The 14,912-nt window shown below is 41.5% G+C and overlaps 1 protein-coding gene across 2 annotated transcripts in view; it reads left to right on the top strand.

Annotated features, from left to right (window-relative positions):
• Nucleotides 1–1,072: 1,072 nt before the first annotated feature.
• The window catches only part of LOC132395467 (antizyme inhibitor 1-like), a 48,779-nt gene continuing 34,939 nt past the window's right edge, over nucleotides 1,073–14,912 (top strand). For both annotated transcript variants that reach the window (XM_059972139.1, XM_059972129.1), the window contains exon 1: nucleotides 1,073–1,268. The gene's annotated coding sequence lies outside the window, so the exon portion shown is untranslated. The remainder of the gene's footprint in view (nucleotides 1,269–14,912) is intronic.

Here is a 14,912-nt window from a genome sequence, read left to right as displayed (position 1 = left end):
ATCCTCTCTTTAGATACTGCCTGACCTTCCGAGTTCCTCCAGCATTTTGGATGCATTACTCCAGATAAATCAATTCCAACACATGCTCAAAAGCAATAAGTTTTATTCTTATTCCCCAAAGAAGCCAATTTCACACTTGAATGTCAACTTCTACCCACAGGCATGGATGCAGGAAATCCAAACCACAAGAGATTCTGCAGATGCTATAAACTCAGAACAACACACAAAATGCTGGAGGAAGGTCAGCTGGTCAGGCAGCATCTATGGAGAGGAATAAACAACTGAATAAGCGAAGTGGCATAAATGTACTTTAATAATATATTTATTTCGAACTTTGAAATGCCGGAGGAACTCAGTTCAACCTGTATCCGCCAGTCTGTTTTTTAAATCAAAATAAATTTTATTCATATTTAAAAATTACAAGAATTAACTGTTCAAAGCCTTTTCATTCCATACATTCACTGTCAAAACTTTCAATACAGTTTTACTACATTACTCCACAATAATAGCACTGTTGCCACTCATGTGGCCTTCTGCGGTAGTACACTACCGTAATTGCTGGAAACCCAGAGCAATAAACGCAATCTGCTGGAGGAATTCAGACAGCACCTAATAAACAGCTGACGTTTCGAGCTAAAACCCTTCATCAGTCCGGATGAAAAATCTTGACGCCGAAACGTCGCCTGTTTATTAGTTCTAAAAAACTTATTTCTATTTATATAAAAGAACTACAGAGTGACACATAGGAATGAAAGAATCTCAGGGCGAGATAAACGCACTTTGGTAATAAATCTACTTTGAACTTTGAAATGCTGGAGGAACTGAGCAGGTCAATCCGCACCGTCGCGTCCCGTTGTGAACGTACCATGGCACCGAAGCCCTATCTGAAGCAGACTGGTGTATTTATAGACGCTGCTGTCAGCAGCGGCCCTTCCCCGGGCCAGGCTGACCAGCCGCTGCCCACTGCCCGGCATGGACAGGCGGGTGGTTGTTGTGGTAACCAGGAGGGAGGGGGCGGGGTGGCATCAGCATCCGGGTCCTCGGACCGAGGCTTTAAAAGGCTGCGCTGGGCGGGAGGCTGTTCCTTTTACACGCTGTCCATCGCCACTGTTGGGTTGTATGCGTCGCTCTTTCCTAATCGGCCGGGGCAAGATTTTTATGGCAAAGGGCGATCGTCATCTTTCTCTTGTGCGTCCCCCAATTACTTTTTAAAAATTCCGCCTAAAAAGAGAAGACGCTTTACCAAATCTTTTGGGCCGTTATTTCGCGTAAGTACTATCGGGTGTGTGTTGGAAATACGTTTCGTGAAGGAGGGGATGCCATGTTTCTGAAAAGCTTGTGTGTGAACCGACTGTTTGAATGGGGTCGGTGTGACAAACATTTTCGTGCCGATGAGCGGGTGGACGTTTGTGTATGTTGTGCGGGGCTGATAGTGTTGCGGTGGGTCGTCCGTGGGTTCCGGGGCCGGGCGCGGGTGTTGCGGGTGGAGGGAATCTACGAGTCGGCAGACAGCTGCTCGGCCTCGGGTACCCCCACATTGAAGGCGAGACTGGAAATCCCAGTGTCCATTGCGGCATTCCCGCCTCCCGTTGTTGCTGACTCGCTGACCGGGGCTGTCAATCGGCATTACGTCAGCGTGGGCCGTGACGTGGGCGGCCGGCGTTCCCCGCTGGCGGCGTTTGGAAACGGAATTTATATTTTTGAAAATAAAGCGTTGCGTTAAAATCGAAACATCCCGACCATGCCGCCAAATTTGCATACGTTTGGGCGACGAGCAGTACCTTCCTGAAATGTCATATTAGATGAGAAATGATGCTGGCCTCCATTTCGTTGCTCGATTGTGCAAAGGGTCTCGCCACCATCCCCGGTATTAACATTAGATACCGGAGCAGAATTAGGCCATTCGCCCCATTGAGTCTGCTCTATCAGTTAATCATGGGTGATTTATTATCCCTCTCAACCCCATAACTCTCTGTGACAACTAATTCCATCTAAAGCGTCTAAAAAATCATCCTCATCTCTGTTCCAAAGGGACATCTGCAGCGATCCACTCGTCCTTGTATTCTGAGGCTGTGCCCTCTGTAGACTCCCCTACTATGGGAAACAGCCTCTCCAAATTCACTCCAGGCCTTTCAATATTCGATAGGATTCAATGACACCTTCTCCCCCCTCCCATTCTTCCGAACTCCAGGGAGTACAGACCCAAGCTATCAAAAGCCCTAACCCTTTCATTCCCGGGATTCTTGTAACCGTCTCCAATGCCAGCACGTCCTTTCAAATATAAGGGGCCCTTATTTCTTTAATAACCGGACCGAAAAAGGGTCATCTGCGTTACAAAGACAGAGTAATGCAGTGATGGTTGCCCGCCCGCCTCCCCTTGTGTGGGGCGAGTCTGCCGCAGCACTTGCTCCTGTGAAGGAGACAGTATTCCGAGCTCCTCGGTGCCTGGGAGCTGGGCTGGCAACCTCTCCAGAGCTCTCCATCCACTCGTACAAAACTACCTCTTCTGAGAAGGAAAAAAATACAAAGACCATGGTTCCGACATAACGGGAACGATGGAAACTTTGAGGCGTGCTGTAATGTTTTTAAATGGTGGCGTTTCCCTCTCCGATTGTTTGTTTTGACGATAAGAAATTTTCCAGTGATTGCAGCCAGATTTTTTTGCGGGGGGAAAGGCGAACAGATAATTTCCACAACCATCCATCAACTTTTTAAGCTTCCAATATCATCATCTATATTGAAATGCCACCACCATTTCATTAATATTTTGAAATCTTAATTGGAATCAATATAAACAGGGATAGTTTAGATAAAGAGTTTGTTTTGTGTTAGGACATTGGAATAACATAATTGCATGTTTTGTTTGAATTTCTGTCCGCCCATCCGTTTCTGGCTTTGAAAAGGCGCCGGCGCAATATGAGTGGAAAGTGTGTGCCTGTTATTCTTAGTTTGAATTAATAGTGGTGGAAGTGTTCCGGTTGGGACCGGCACGAGCCAGATTGATACCATTGTTACCAGCGGACAATAATGCCGGCTGTGCGTGTGGTAATGAAGAGTCAGGCCAGGCGGAACGGAGCAGGGCATACAGGGCAGTGCAGTGTCTGGCTAGCAAATCAATATTTCTGAGTATTGTCAGCGAGTCAACTCCTGCAGAGTTTACGTGAATGTCTCGAGTAGCCATGCATTTTCATTTTTCAGTTTTAAGATGCAGAAGTATAAAACTTTGCATTTTACCACATCGCTGCCCTGCGTAATTACGGCATAGTACCCCTCCAGGAAAGTTGGCCTTTTCTATTTACTCATTAACGGGATGCTAAATCAACGGGTGACAATTGAGCCGAAAAGAAAATGAACTCGAAAGGAAAAGCGTCATTTCAATTTTGTTACTGTTGCATTGATAAGTCAGAGCAGAATATATATGCCCCTCGGTAGGAAATTAGAGTGGATAATCGACAAATACTCAGACTGGCAGGATATTGCCAATGCTGCCTGCAATTATTTGTCTTATATTACCCAAATAATGGGATAGTTAGCCCCACCCGTGTAAGATTTTCCAATGACAGCAAGACAAATGTAAGTTGTATATATGGAAACGTTAGATATTAATAGATCTAGCAAATGAATTTTAATAGGCAAAATATGAGATAATCTGCTTTGGACGGTTAAAGAAACAATCACCTATTTCCTAAATGGTGAAAATACAGAGTATATAGTGATCTAAAAGACTGACCAGTACGTAGCCTTAGCCCATAAGTTTTGTGGCAGAGATTTGTCAGGGAATAAAATTGAAATCTGACCCAACCAGGAGGGGTAGTTTTTTTAGATCATTGGGTCATGTTGGGATCAGGTTAGATAGCCAGGACTACAGTCACTACTGAGCAAAGGACTGGTGCTTCAGTTTGAGGTTCTATTTGCTTTACAGTTTTTTCTTGACTTTACTGAAGGCATTTACATTGGCTGCTGATTTGCTGCCCACATCCAGGCTGCCTCCCAGCTCAAGTTCACAAAACCCCTTATCTTATTTACTGTATACACTGCTGCCACACAGTGATGTAATGAATCAAAAGATAATATTTAAAATTTACTTATAAAGAGTTACATTAAATCGACTTGAGCCCAAGGAACATTCATATTTCAAGATTAATCCAAACCAAACACAAGGTCCGTTCATGACAAGCTTTGGTCAAGCAGTTAGGCACTTAAAGGTTTGTGTTTGTCGAAGTAGATAGTGCAGTGCTGGCCCCCATTAAGAAGAACGAATTGAAAGCTCAGTACAAAGTTCCAATCCTAACCTTGAATATTTTGGGCACATTTGGACAGAAGACCTTAAAAGGAAAGTATTCATGGAGTGAGATGTAAGATTTATCAGAATGAAGCCAAAACTCTAAAAGTTAAAATTGGAGAAGCTTCTAAGTTACAGAATGCATTCATATTTTTTTTAAATACTGAAGGGAGCTGAGGAACATAATGGTTAGCAAGATGCGATTACAGCTTGGGGCTTCACTGTTCAATTCTGGCGTCCTCTGTGTTTGTACATTCCTTCTTCAGACTTGGGTTTAATATGACTGGCATATGTCATGAAATTTGTTAACTTGGCGACAGCAGTACAATGCCATACGTGATACTATAGAATAAATAAAATGAGTAGATCAATTACAATAAATATATATATATATAGATTCAATAGTTAAAATAGTGAAAAACAATAATAAAGGTGAGGTGGTGTTCATGAGTTCAATGCCCATTTAGGAATCATATGGCATATGGGAAGAAGCTGCTTCTGAATCATTGAGTGTGTGCCTTCAGGCTCCAGTACCTCCTTCCTGATGGTAACAATGAGAAGGGGGCATGTTCTGGGTGATGGAGGTCCTTCATAATGGAGGCTGCCTTTCAGAGGCTCTGCTCTTTGAAGGCGTCTTGGATACTGTGGAGGCTAGTACCCAAGATGGAGCTGACTAATTTTACAACTTTTTGTAGCTTCTTTCGATCCTGTGAAGTAGCCCCATACTGTACCAGACAGCGATGAACATCTTTCCTAAATTCTTATACCTTTTTCAATCCATACCAATTTTCATTCCTAAAGTCTTCTTTGAGTGTTGGGTAAGTTAAACTTTGCAGACAGTTGTTGAAATGATGCAAACCAGTTGTCTTTAAAAAGATCTTTAAAGCGCCTGATGCTATGAGTGGCAACACAGACATGGGTATAGAGAGAGAAGAGCAGTGGGCTAAGCGCACATCCCTGAGGTGCACCAATGTTGAACGTCAGCGAGGAAGAGATATTACCAATCTGCACAAATTGTGGCCTTCCACTTAGGAAGTCAAGAATAAAGTTGCAGAGGGAGGTATAGAGGCCAAGATTCCGTTGTTAATAATCAGGACTGTAGGAATTGATGGTGTTATTGCTGAGCTATAGTCAACAGCATCCTGACATGGGTGCTTGTATTGTCCACGTGGTCTAAGGCTGTGTGAAGAGTCATTGAGATTGCGTCTGCTGTTGACCTACTGTAGTGATAGGTGAATTACAGTGGGTCCAGGTGCTTGCTGAGGCAGGAGTTGATTCTGGCCATGACCAACCTCTCAAACTATTTCAGCACTGTAGATGTGAATGCTACATGATGAGAAAGTCTTCAAGGCAACTCAAATCACACTTTGGGCATTGGTGTAATTATTGCTCTTTTAAGCAGATGGGAACTACTAGAGCAATGAGAGTTTGTGAATGTCCTCGAGTACACCTGTGAGTTGGTTGGCACAAGTTTTCAGAGCCTTACCAGGTACTCCATCAGTGCCTGCTGCCTTGCGAGTGTTCGTCCTCCTGAAAGACAGCCTGACATTGGCCTCCAGGCCATATCACAGAGTCACCGGCTCTTCACATCTGTAGTTATATTCTCCATTTCAAAGCAGACATAAAAGGCGTTGCTCTTCTGTTGGTGAAGCATCACTGCCATTCATGCTGCTGGGTTTCACTTTGTAGGAAGTACAGTCCTGCAAGCCCTAAGAATTGGTATGAATTGAAAAAGGTATAAGAGTTTAAGAACGATGTTCGTTTTGACAACATTAATTTGGCCCATCAGGGACATGGACAGGCGTGACCACAATGCTAGGCTCTGTTTAGTATGATTTAACAAATTAGTGAAATTTACTCCAAAAAGACGCTTATAATTCCTTGTTACTTTTGACTCCAAGGTAAGTAAATTGGTTATTCACTACCTTAAAAGGGAGGTTGTGGAATTCGGACACTTGTGCTTCTCCATTTATTGGAAAAAGTTCGCTCTTGTGTAAATTAAGTTTATATCTTGAAAACAGGCTAGATTTGTTAAGGAGTGAGAATATGGGGGGTAAGGTGGTAATCAGGTTTGATATAAAAAGTTTGATATAAATTGTCAACTTAAAGGGAGACTTTGTGCTCAACTCCCTCCCTCCAAATCCCCATCAGATCTGCATAACTGCGGAACGCAATCGCCAGTGGCTCTATGGCCAGATCGAAAAGTAAGGGGCTTATGGGGCACCCTTGGCAGGTTCCACGTCTTGAGATTGAAAGGTTGGGATTGCTGAGAGTCGGTCAAAACAGGCAGTGGCACACGAATATAACAGTTTAATGCACGTGATGAAACTTGGTCCAAAATCAAATTTTTTTAAAACAGCAAAGAGGTAATTCCATTCCACACAATCAAATGCTTTCTCTGCGTCCAAGGAGATAACACATTCAGGAATCCCAACTGAAGGTGATTATAAGATATTTAAAAGACAGCATATGTTAAAAAAGGGGAGGTGGTTTTTGACAAAACTGGTTTGGTCTACAAGTAAACATGAGGAAATCTGCAGAGGCTGGAAATTCAAGCAACACACAAAATGCTGGTGGAACACAGGAGGCCAGGCAGCATCTATAGGAAGAAGTACAGTCGACGTTTCGGGTCAAGACCCTTCATCAAGACTAACGGAAAAAAGAAATAGAGATTTGAAAGTGGGAGCGGGGGGGGGGGGGGGGGGGGGGGAGACCTGAAAGGAAGGAGAAGGCAGGCGGAGGACGGATGAAGCTAAGAGCTGGAAAGTTGATTGGCAAAAGGAATACAGTGCTGGAGAAGGGGGAGTATCATAGGACAGAAGGCCTTGGAAGAAAGAAAGGTGGGGAGCACCAGGGGAAGATGGAGAACAGGCAGGGAGTTATTGTGAGAGGGAAAGAGAGAGAGAGGAAAAAAAGGAAGTAGAAAAATTAATTAATTGATTAATTAAATAAATGAACAAATAAATAGGGATGGGTTAAGAAGAGGAGGAGGGGCATTAATTAGTTAGAGAAATCAGTGTTCATGCCATCAGGTTGGAGGCTATCCACGCAGAATATAAGGTGTTGTTCCTCCAATCTAAGTGTGGCTTCATCTCGACAATAGAGGAGGCCATGGGTTGACATATCGGAATGGGACATGGAATTAAAATGTGTGGCCACTGGGAGATCCTGCTTCCTCTGGCGGACAGAGCTTAGGTGTTCAGCAAATCAGTCTCCCAGTCTGCGTCGGGTCTCACCAATATATAAAAGGCCGCATGAGAGCACTGGACACAGTACAGTCGGCCCTCCTTATCCGTGGGTTCTACATGTGCGGATTCAACCAGCCACGGATCGGGAAAACTCAGAAGTTCTCTCTCCAGCAGTTGTTGTTTGAGCATGTACAGACTTTTTCTTGTCGTTATTCCCCAAACAATGTAGTATAACAACTATTTTACTTAGCATTTACATTGTATTAGGTATTATAAGTAATCTAGAGATGATTTGAAGTATATGGGAGGATGTGCATAGGTTACTGCGGATCGGGATCGAAAGAAAACATAAGTTCTTTTACTAAGTAAGTCGGAACAGGTACATTCGGTATTATTTAGCGTCAGTCAAACATTTGTCTTAGTATATAGTATATATTTTAGCTTTCTATGCATATAAAACACTTGAAACATATGTATTTCAATAATTAAACCACTGCGTTGCTTAATAATAATTGTAGCTTTCATCGGGGCAGGGCCTTTCTCACTTTATCCTTTAAAATTGTTCTGATCGTTGACGGACTGTAGCCTAACACTTTTTCAATGACTGATGGCATTTCACCTCTTTTTGATCAGTTTATTATTCTTTTTCTCTTCATTTTCAATTGTGATCGTGATTATTTTCATGAACAGAAACACTACTGATTCAGAATTCCGCCGGGTCCTAAAGTCCACTGCATTGAAACAGGTTAAATAAGGTCCGGGGCTCCCCTAGGTCCTAAAGTCCACCGCACTGAGACAGGTTAAATAAGGGACTTGAGCATCCGCGTTTTTTGGTGACCGCGGGAGGGGGGTCCCGGAACCAATCCCCCACGGATGAGGAGGACCGACTGTATACTACCCCAGCAGACTCACAGGTGAAGTGTTGCCTCACCATGGAGGGACTGTCTGGGGCCCTGAATGGTGGTGAGGGAGGAAGTGTAAGGGCAGGTGTAGCACTTGTTCCGTTTACAGGGATAAGTGCCTGGAGGGAAATCGGTGGGAAGGGATGGGGGGACAAATGGTCAAGGGAATTGTGTAGGGAGCTGCAAGTCTACAAGTGATTATTTAACTACTTTTTCAAGCTGGCCTTTTTACTCCCCCAAAATGATGCTGAAGGCTGTTTCTTGCATGTTGATCACGTTGCTCGGATCATCTAGGGTGGAATGTACACCGCTACTAAAAAGATTGCTGAAATCTACCAGGACAGGTAAAATGGACGGCACTTAATTGCAAGATATTCAGGTCTGGATAGCAAAATTGGGACGTCACCAACACATTAGTACACCATGAGGAGTTGATCATGAGACGTACACCACCAGTTCTGCTTTTGAGAGACTCAACAGTCTTATAGTGAACCCGTTAGTCTGAATTGCTGCGTCCTGTACAGAAGGGGCTAACCAGGATTCCATGAAACAGAGGATGTATGCTGTCCTAATATCCCTCTGATACAGCACCCTAGCTTGGAGATTGTCAGAGTGCACGTGTGGGTTTACTCTGGGTGCTTTGGTTTTTTTCCCACAGTCCAAAGAGGTGCCAGGTTAATCGGCCATTGTAAATTGTCCTGTGATTGGGCTCTGTTGCCTAATCAATGGGTTGCTGGGCAGTGCATTTCATATAGCCAGAAGAAGCTATTCTCTAAATAAAATTAAATTAAAAAAATGAGAGAAACTATTCCCCTTGCTGGGGAACTAGGACCAGAAGGTAGAGTATTAACAAGGCGAGCCAGGAATTTCAGGAGTGAAGTTTAGGAACCCTCACAGAGGATAATAGAAATTTGCTGTCTTTCATCAAAGTCAAAATAAATATATTATCAAAGTATATATAGTGCCTTGTGAAAGTATTCAGCCCCCAAACCTTTATTATAACCAGGGATCTTGATAAACTGAGAATTTTTATTTGTGAATCACATGCTCCTTTTTTCACAGTAGAGCACATAAAACAGGGAAAATTGTTAAAGCATGAAAAACTAGGAATTCTAAAACTGAAATCTCAGCAGTTGAAAGTTTTGACCCCCCCCCCCCCCCCCCCCCCTTTGCTTGGTACATTGGCTAACGCATGACTGTCGCAGGATCCAGCTCAAACCGTGTCGTCAAGTTTGTGGATGACACAACCATGGTTGGCCTTATTAAGAATGTTGATGAGATGGAGTATAGAGAGGAAGTGGAGTGGCTGGTGGATTGGTGTGAGAAGAACAACCCAAGCCTGAATTTTGAGAAGACAAAGGAAATCATTGTGGATTTCAGGAAGGTGCAGACAAACCATCTCTCTCTCCAAATGCATGGCTCCTCCATAGAGAGAGTTAAGTGAACCAAGTTCTGGGGATTTTGCATCATGGATGACCTCATAATATCACCTCCTGAACAGAAAGACAAGTGAGGCTCCTACTCCCCATCTTAACAGGAGCACGATTGAGAGTATCCAAACAAGTTGCATTTCCATCTGGTATGGAAGTAGTCGAGCATTGGACCAAAAGTCCCTACAAAGGACTGTGAGAACAGCTGAGATAATCATAGGAGTCTCCCTACCATCCATCGGGGACATTTATCTGGAGCGCTGCATACACAGGGTTATAGTATTATTAAGGATCCCACCTGTCCATCCATCCAGCGTTCTCTTTGACTTTCTACCATCAGGCGGGAGACTATGATGCATAAAGGCAAGAATGGTCAGGATGAGAAACAGTCTTTTCCCCCAGGCTTCTGAACTCCTGGCCTCATTGTCTTCAAAGTACCACTGGTTAATCTGTTCCATACCTTCCAGTATTTGAAATTTATACACTTTAGTTTGTTGTTTATGTGTGATTCATCTGTAGATTTTATCTTTACCTTCATAAGTTATCATGTGTTATGTGTGCTACTGTGCTTTACACCCTGGTTCAAAGAAACATCTGGTTTTATATATATATGGTTCTATATATTATCTACGTGCTTATGTATATAGTTAAATGACAATAAACTTGATTTGATGTAGTTGAACCACCCACCTCTCACAGCTACTATAGCCAGTAGACGTTTTGGATAAGTCTCTATTAGCTTCGTACAACAGGATGGAGCATGATTTGCCCATTCCTCCTTGCAAAATTGCTCAACCTCTGCCAGGTTAGTTGGGTAGTGACGATGGACAATCACCTTGAGATCTTGCCAGAGATGTTGAATCAGATTAAGGTCAGGACTTTGACTGAAGCACTCAAGGACATCAATTTTCTAAGTTTGAATTTACTTCAAGGTTACTCTGTAAGTGTGCTTTGGGTTGTTGTCCTGCTGAAAGGCAAATTTCCTCCCCAGTTTAAGCTTTCTGGCAGATGCTAACAGATTTTTATCCAAGATCTCACTGTATGTAGCAACATTCATCTTCCCATCAATCCTGATCAGATATCCAGTCCCTGCGGTTGCAAAGCATCTCCAGAGCATGAGTCACATTTTACAATAGGGAAAGTGTTCCCTGGCTGATGTGCAATATTAGCTTTTTGCCACATGTTCCACTTGGTTTTGAAGCCAAAAAATTCACTTTAGTCTCATCTGACCACAAGACTTTCTTCCACATCTTTACAATATCTTCTAAGTGATACTTGGCAAAGAGCTTCTTTAAACTGCTGGGCAAAGTGATGGGCAAGAGCTTTTTCCTGCCACTCTACTATTTTTGTACAAGGCCTTGGAGATTGTGGAGCCAACTTCATCTCCAGTTGCATCTTTACAGCATCTTCTAAATGATGCTTTGCGAAGTCTTTATAGGAAAGGATATGTTTTTATTTACTGTTACGTGTGGTGTAAATTTAAAACTGCATCAGTGCATTAGGGTTAATTGATCAGTTAAATTAATTGAAATCCCTGGTGGTAATACTTATTTATGTGAGTTGGAGCTGAATACTTTTTCAAGGCACTGTATATGCCACTGTATGCCACCTTGAGGTTTATTTTCTTGCTGGTATTTACAGGAAAATAAATAAATATAGTGGAATTTATGAAAGACAATATATAAAGACTGACAAACAACCATCGTGCAAAAGAAGACAAATTGTGCAATTTAAAAATAAATAAATAATACTGAGGACGTGAGTTGCAGAGCCCTTGAAAGTGAGTCTGTAGGTTATAGAATTAGTTAATTGTTCTGAGTGAAGTTTTCACGCAGGTTCAGGAGCCCGATGGTGGTCGGGTAATAACTGTTCCAGAACCTGGTGATGAGCGATCCAAGGCTCCTGTACCTCCTGCCTGATAGTAGTAGTGAGAACAGAGCTTGGCCTTGATGATGGATGCTGCTTTCTTGTGGCAGTACTCGTTATAGATGTGGGTAAGTGCCTGTGTTGGACGAGGCTTTACCCATCACTTTCTTAAATCTTAATTTTCATTTTTAAATCTGAAAAAATTTTTTTTGTTGTTACCCCAAAGTATTAAAGGGTGTGGGCAGCAGATCATAGATGGTCATGATCTTATTGAATTCAGATAATGAAGCTAAATAGTCTACTTCTGTCCCTGTGCAAGCAAATGTTTGAATATGATTTTGGACGGGATGGACTTGGAGTTGCTGTTGTAAGTAACTTGGAAACTTGTTACAAATGCATCTGCAAAATAAGGAAGAAGTCAGTGGATGAGCCATGTTACAAAATATCTGTACTGAAGCTGGATTAATAGCTCAGGTAGACAGCAGTTAACCTGACCTTGAGACTTGTCATTTAGACATTACACTGAAGCAAATTGGGTGTGTTGCATCAGAAGGACACAAAATGTAATTAGCAGTTTAAAGTACACTTAACTTCCTGCCAGGTAATAGAAACTCCAATTCTCACTGGTTCGAGTGTGATATGGTTCAAAGAATCCTGAAAATTGGAGTGTATTTTGTTTTATGTAGATTTAATAACTGTATTTATTGTGTCATCTCAGATTATTTTGTGTGTCCTTCACAACTGGAAATATAAATGGAACAAAATTGTAAAATAAACTTCAAAAGAGATTCTTTGTAACTTACAATAAACCTTTTCAAAAACTAGCTTAGTGTTAAATGCAACTATTCTGACAGTAATCTAATTCTCATTAATGTCAAATGATAGTGCTATAATTAAGTATCTTAATAAGGCTTTGTATACTTTGCAATTGGTCAGCATGGTGTCACAGCTAGTGGAGTTGTCTTCTCACAGTTCCAGTCCTTTCCCCAGTGGACTTTATACATTCACCCTGTGACGATGTGGATTTCCTCTCATATACCAAACAGGTGTGGGTTGGCAGGTTAATCGGAGATTGCTCGTTGTCCCCTGTAGATGATTGATAGAGTCGGGAGGAACTTGATGAGAATGTAGAGGATTTGAGAAATTTGTGCTTAATGGTCCACAATGAACTGGTTTCCATGCTATGTGAATCTTAATGGTACGCAAATGTCATTTGGTATCTTTACCAAAACTATCAAGGTCACTACAACTGGCACTTGGATAAGAATGGGAATTATTTCAGGAGTTGATTTCTCCCACCTTTCTTATTGATTACTCAGTAACGTTTTGTGTGGTGATTATAGTCAACCATGAATTCTGCACTGCAATACAAGGTGATGGACTGTTGAAAGGTTGTGCAAATAACTATCAATTGTGCATCTTAACTATTGCATTCAGTTGGCATCTTTTATGCTAGTTTTAAAAAAGGTGATGCTAATCTTTTACCTAAGCAAAAATAGTCTGCACTTCTCAGTGTCAATTTTGTACACATTTTGATCCATCACTGAAGTTCAACTTTCCTGCTATTTCTTGTGTGTGTCCACTGGCTACTTGATTGAAAGAACCCTTTGAGGCCCCTGTGGACTCTCAGACATCCCTCGCAAACCTTCATTTCAACTTGGCTGTCCAGTGTTCTTGCTGGAGTCTAATCTTGTCAATTTCATTCCTGTGCATTCCACTTTTCCTATTGCTGGTCCTGTAGACTCTGCCACTGATTCAACTAATAATTTACCTTTCTATATTATCTCCAGAAAATTTGTTCATGTGGAAAATGGCCTCTTTCAGATCTGGCTTTGTCGATGTAATTTGCACAGTTGTCATCGTCAGGTGCCATGCCCAGTTTGAGCTTTGACTGCCATGGCCCCCACACTTCTGTTTTGGGTCAAGTGGATCAATTCATTGGTATTCTTTTCCAGTTCTCTGGCTGCTTTGGATATCACCATACATTCTGTCTTTTTGAAATTGATGGATAGACCCATTTTTGCACTTTCTTCAACAACTATATCAATATGTAGTTATTCCTCCATACTTGCAATTAACACAGTGTCTTCCGCATATCTGAAATTATTGATGTTTTCACCACCAACTTTGATTCCCAAGATGTCTCTTATTTTTTGTAACATTGTTTCACTCTACACATTAAACAAATCAGGGGAGAAAACGCCTCTCTTGACTTTCGTAAACTTCCTCACTTCTCTATCTATTCTTACAGTTTGTTCCCAGTACAGATTTCTGATTGGGGGGAGGTCTTCCAAATCCAGAACTAGAGTTTCCTGTAATATTTCAAATAACTTATTGTGCTTCACTTTATCAAATGCATTTGTATAGTCGATAAAACAAACAAATCTTTCTGCACTTGGATAGCTCGTTGTTCTTTACTTATTTCAGCTTGTATCTTACTTTTAGCTCTTGTCATCAAAATTCTTACAAGTATCCTGGTGATATTACTCATTAAACTTACGGTCTTATGTAATTCACATTCTATTGCTCCAGGTTTTGTAGGAAGAGTGATAAATACTGACTTTTTCATCTCTTCTGGTAATACCATAATCTTCAAGGGTGATAATTTGCTCTATTACTAATTCATCAGGACCTGTTACCTTTCCTTTCTTCATCTTATTTATTGCATTATGAACTTTGATTCAATGTTCTTAATTTCTGGTTTTTCACCTCGATTATCTTCAAACAATTCCTGAATATACTCAGTCCATCTGTTCATAATCTCATCTTTTTCCATGATAATGGTACTGTCCTTTTTTTTCAAACAACCACCTGAAGAACAGAGGAGCTTTTTACCAGTGATGTTCTTGATATGTTGATGTAATCTTTTTGGATCAGTAATAGCGATCCTTTCTAGTTGCTCGCATTCCTGGTTTATCTAAAGAATAAATGGATGACAGATGAAATCAAAAATATAATGGAAGAAAGGAGACGAAAGAAAGCAAATCCTATAAATTATAAGTGCTGAGATAAATAAGTTAAAAGTCAAAAGTTCAAAGAAGAATGTGAGCAACTAGAAAGAATCTGGAATATAGCATGGTTAAATATAAATTTGATGATTCTGTCCTCACAGTCAGCTCTCTCTATTTTTCACTTTTCTACTTACTGGCTACAACCTTTTACCATTTAGCCCACCCCAAGTGGTTGGAGTCACAGTGCATCCCCATTATTAAATTTCAGCTTCTCTTTTCATCCATTAAAAATG

Source organism: Hypanus sabinus, chromosome 1 (genome assembly GCF_030144855.1).
Source record: "Hypanus sabinus isolate sHypSab1 chromosome 1, sHypSab1.hap1, whole genome shotgun sequence".
NCBI classification, from domain to species: domain Eukaryota; kingdom Metazoa; phylum Chordata; class Chondrichthyes; order Myliobatiformes; family Dasyatidae; genus Hypanus; species Hypanus sabinus.
Note: the sequence above shows the minus strand (reverse complement) of the source record. Positions and strands in the feature narration are given on the sequence as shown.